Source organism: Orycteropus afer, unplaced genomic scaffold (assembly GCF_000298275.1).
Source record: "Orycteropus afer afer isolate SDZICR_OR568_19922 unplaced genomic scaffold, OryAfe1.0 scaffold00247, whole genome shotgun sequence".
NCBI classification, from domain to species: Eukaryota; Metazoa; Chordata; class Mammalia; order Tubulidentata; family Orycteropodidae; genus Orycteropus; species Orycteropus afer.
The window spans coordinates 2,217,507-2,222,117 of NW_006921834.1; positions in this window are offsets into that span (position 1 = coordinate 2,217,507).

Here is a 4,611-nt window from a genome sequence, read left to right on the forward strand (position 1 = left end):
CTTACTTTAGGGTGACTTTCCAGCATTCAGAGGCCTGTAAGGTGAATTTGCCTTGCATTGTTGATACGAAGAGTTAGTGGAACATGCTGTTTTCTCCTTTCCTTCTGGATTTTAGTTGATGGAATCTACCTATAGTTGTTGATGCCTTTACCAGAAAGTTCCCGTCTATGTTCAAGAGAGGGCTGAGAGCTGCCATGCCTAAAAGATGCTCTAGAAACTTGAGAAGCTGCTCACCCTTTCCCATGGAGATTTCCATAAGGATAAGGTTGCTCTCGGAGGCTCATGCCCTCTTCCTTCCGTCATGGTATCAGGATCGTACCTTAATCACTCCATCATCCTGCCAGCCATGTCTCATTTCTCATACAGAAATGCTCCCTCCTCTCAAGCTCAGTGTGAACCACCACCAGTCTTGATGCTTTATCTGGTCTAGGCTCTAACCCTTAAATTGTCCGTCTGGCTTTGTGTTTCATTTGACCCTAATACTCTGGGTCGCACTGTCTAAAAGAGAATTATGTCCCCTCCGATGTCTGGGTGCATTTCTCATTTCTTACTGCTGTTCCTGAGCAGATCTGTAACTTCAAGGTTAAGATAAGACACATTCCATCAGAACTATGTCGTCATCCTTGCCAGCTTCTGATCTGTAACTGTCGAGGAGATTTACAAGACAATTGCATGCCATTCTTTACAGAATATTATGGTTGGACTCTGACTCCTGGCATCAGGCCCAATTTGATTTGTCAGCTGTTACAAAACCCATTTCCAAAAGAGAAAGGGACCCATGTGCCCTTTAGGCAGTTCTTAAGGGTATAAGGGAGAGAATTGATTGGACTTTTCATTTCCTGGTATAATTTTAGAGGGAGGAGGGGATACCAGAGTAGTTTTGTTCATTTCCTTGCTAAATTCATTTTTTGGTTTTGAAAGTTTTCACCAAAATGTTAGTGTTGCTGTCATTTTTTTCAGTCCTTTATCTCTTCGTAGAATTGCTAATAGCTAGTCTTAATTCTGGGAGTTCTGGTAGCGTAGTGTTTAAAACACTTGACTGCTGACCAGAAGGCTGGTAGTTCAAACCCACCAGCCACTCCTCGGAAAGAAGGTTGGTCAATCTACTTCTGTAGTGATACTGCCTCGGAAACCCAAGGAGGGGTCGCTATGAGTTGGGTCCGACTCGACGGCACATAACAACAACAGTCTTAATTCTGCAATTGGCAGTGCTTTTCTGAGTTTTAAAGCATAGGAATAAGTATTTTACCCATGAGAAAGAACATACCTGCTGCTTTGTTTTTGGAAGGTTTATTAGTTTCTAGTGCCTTATTAACAAAAACTGTTCCTTCTTCCTTGCTATCTACTAATACATTGAGCTGCAGGAGTTACTTTACCCTATAGCAGCATGTGATATGGTTTAACAGCTAAGGAATTTGGAAGGTCACATGTTTCCTGCTGCTGTTACATTCAGCCTGAGCATATTTTTACAAAAGCTTCTCTTTGGAGGACATAACAGTTCTTTGGTTTCAACATAAACTCACTCATTCCCTAGGAGGTAGGCAGTGGGGATTTATTTGGCATGTTTTAGTGATGCAGGATTAGATCTGAAATTTATTTACACAAGATCACACATGGCAAGTTAATCACAGAATCAGGACCCTGATCTAATTCCTTTGGTATTGTTTTCTTCTCCTTTAAGAAAAGTTGAGAGAAAGAAGAGACCCACAGGCAGTTTTCACTCAAATTTCTTGACAGCTGCATTCAAATTTGAGAAAATCCCCTGTAATTGAATTTTTTTTGTTTTTGTTTTTGCTTTGTTCTCTTGCCATATGGTTTGTTCTTTTTTGACAGCCAAAATAGTCACCATTCTCTGCTTTTCCTCGTTTGGGTTCTTTGCTTTTGCTAGCTCCTTTCCCTTACTCTTCTATGACAGCACCCTCTGACTCTGAAGACCCATATCAGTTTAGCAGAGCAGGTTTGGGAGCTCTCTATAAAATGTACTTTAGAGCCAGGAGAAAGGAAAATGTATGTAACTTCAGGTAAATAAGTATCATGTATTAGAGATCAATCATTGTTATAGAGAGTTATTACTGTAGTATATATTAGGTAATCTGTTTGGTAACATTCTAAAGACAACTAATGAGAAGAAGGAGTCTTAAATTGAACATTTCTGTATCTAGTAATACTCCAAAGAATGAAAGTTGTATCTTTTAGTTATCCTCCTCCCCCCCCTTTTTTTTCCTGTTGTTTTTCCTCTCAAGCAATTTTAGTTAACTGTTCAGTGACAGATGGTACAAAAGGCCTTGTCCAAAATGCTTCTGGTGGGCTGCCTTAGGGGGTAGTGGTTTGTACTGATCCCTCTGCATAAGGACCTAGCCGTTCCCCTCCCCCTTCCAGTTGAGCTAGAAATCCTGTTAGATGATCTTAAAATGCTATTGATTAATTCCCAGTGCGTTTAGAGAAATAAACCCAAGTTTCTTATTTAAAACCCAAGAAGCAATTCCCTTGAGCCTTGAATGCCTTAGCTTTGAGGCCAAGGGAAGGTACCTTCCAATTTCTCCACCCAGTCTTTACTGAAAAGGAAAGTTAAGCCTTTTAACTTTTCCGTTTGCCTCTCCCCCCTTAGACTAGTACTGCTGCCAGTTGCCATGGCAACGGACTGGGACAGCTGCGCAGTGGCGCCCAGGCAGCTGGGTGGGGGCGGGGGAGCTGCCAGCCCGCCAAGCCCCAGACCTGGGAGGGGAGGCCCCTCCTGTTAGCCCAGAGGGAAAGAAAGAACTGGGGCGATCCGGTAGGTAAAGGAGGGAACCCCCATTCATCTTCTACTTTTGGGGATCTTCTTCTGCATGAAGGTATAAAGGGAGATTTTCCTCTTCCCTCCCTCAAACTGAAGAAAACATATGTAAATTCTTGTTTTTCCTGGTGAGGCAGGAGAGGCCATAGCCACAATGCTTAACTGCATGCATCTAACATGGGGCTGGTTTTAACCCTAGCGCTCTGACCTAAACTGCTCAGCTCCCGGAAATTCCAAGGTGAGTGGGGGTGGGGGGTGGGGTATTCTCCCTGGAATATGCCATTTCCTGTCTCTGGTGAGGTTGGAAGCTGTTTATATTTCAAATAAACCAAGTCAGATATATTTTTTTTGAAGCTTAGGGCTCTCATCAAAATTCATGGGGAATTATTTTTAAACCCCCTAGCTACATTTTTCCCCACTCCCTCTTCCAAATAAGTACTTTCATGATAATAGTTTAATTACAGGGCAGTCATACGGGTACTGGTGGTTTTTTGGGTGGGTAAACCTATTGCTAATAAGTTCTGGAGATAAGGTTTCCAATTATATTTTTTTGGAATAATTTTGTAAATTTGAGTTAAATTGATAAATGCAACTTTTTATATCATGTATTTGAACATAATTCTGAGGTTGGTAGTTGCTCTCTTTATTCCTGGGAGTGTCTTCTGATCAGGGTGTAAATATTTTAGGGAGTGCTGAAAAACATCTTTAAAGATGACAGCAAAATAAAAATGGAGTTCAGCTGAGAAAACAATTCTTGCTACTATATAATCCAGACTGTAGGCACCATTTAACATGGTTAAGGAAGAATTCTTAAAAATGATTATGGTAACTACAACATGGTAATTTAAAGAACTAGATTCTTGGTTGAATACCCCCTGGTGTGCATATTTCAGAGTTTAACTCAATTTCCATTTGTGTTGCTTTGCTTCAGCTTTCCTTGGGCCTATGAATGATTCCTCTGTGTGTTGAGGCTTCATGTTAATGCTGAGTCTGAGGCCAGACTTCTTTTTCTTCCTCTTCTTCATTTGGCCCAAAGTCAACTTCAGTTGAGAAGAGGAGAGGTACCTCCTTAACTATTTAGGTTAGTTGAGCCTTGGGAATTACTGAACAATCAAGTGACTAATTTTGAGTTTTAGGACTAACATTTTTTATTCCTCCCACACACACACACTAAAGGAGGTTTACTGTGTGTAAGACGTCAGCCTTGCTTTTGTGAGCTGATGGATGCTCTAAAGGGACAAGCTCAATTTGTATAAGGGAAATGTACCAAGTCACTGAAAATGTGATGAAAGAACCTGAGCAATCCTTCTTTAATTCTACTAAGATACTGTCAAGATGCTTTGAGCAGAGAAAAGTTACATTTTGGTGGCCTTTTTCATTTTTATAAAGAACATTATTTAACTTGGAGGAAAGATTTTAATTTGTGTTACATTTCTTTTAACTGAAGATTTTCCCACATTTCTCTTTGAGTTCTTGGCTTGTAAATAATTATAAAAGTACCCAGGAGTGACATACCATACTACTTGTCTTTTAGAATCTCAAGCTAGAGGAGTTAGACAATTGTGGCATCTAATAAATTTGGTCTCTCTAACTGAAGGGAAAGTTGTAGGTGAGAAAATGGGTCTTGACCCCCCTTTTTTTTTTTTTAATTCTTAGGACTCATTTATAGAATGCTCTAGGACCCAAGAGAAGGCTAACATGGCAACTTTATTATTTCCTAACATCCCATTCAGAAGAGACAAAGTTTGAATTCCTCACATGAGTTCTAATCATACTGCCCTTCCCATTTGCAGGAACCTGGTGGCCTTAGATCTTCAGGTGGAACAGTGTGAGAC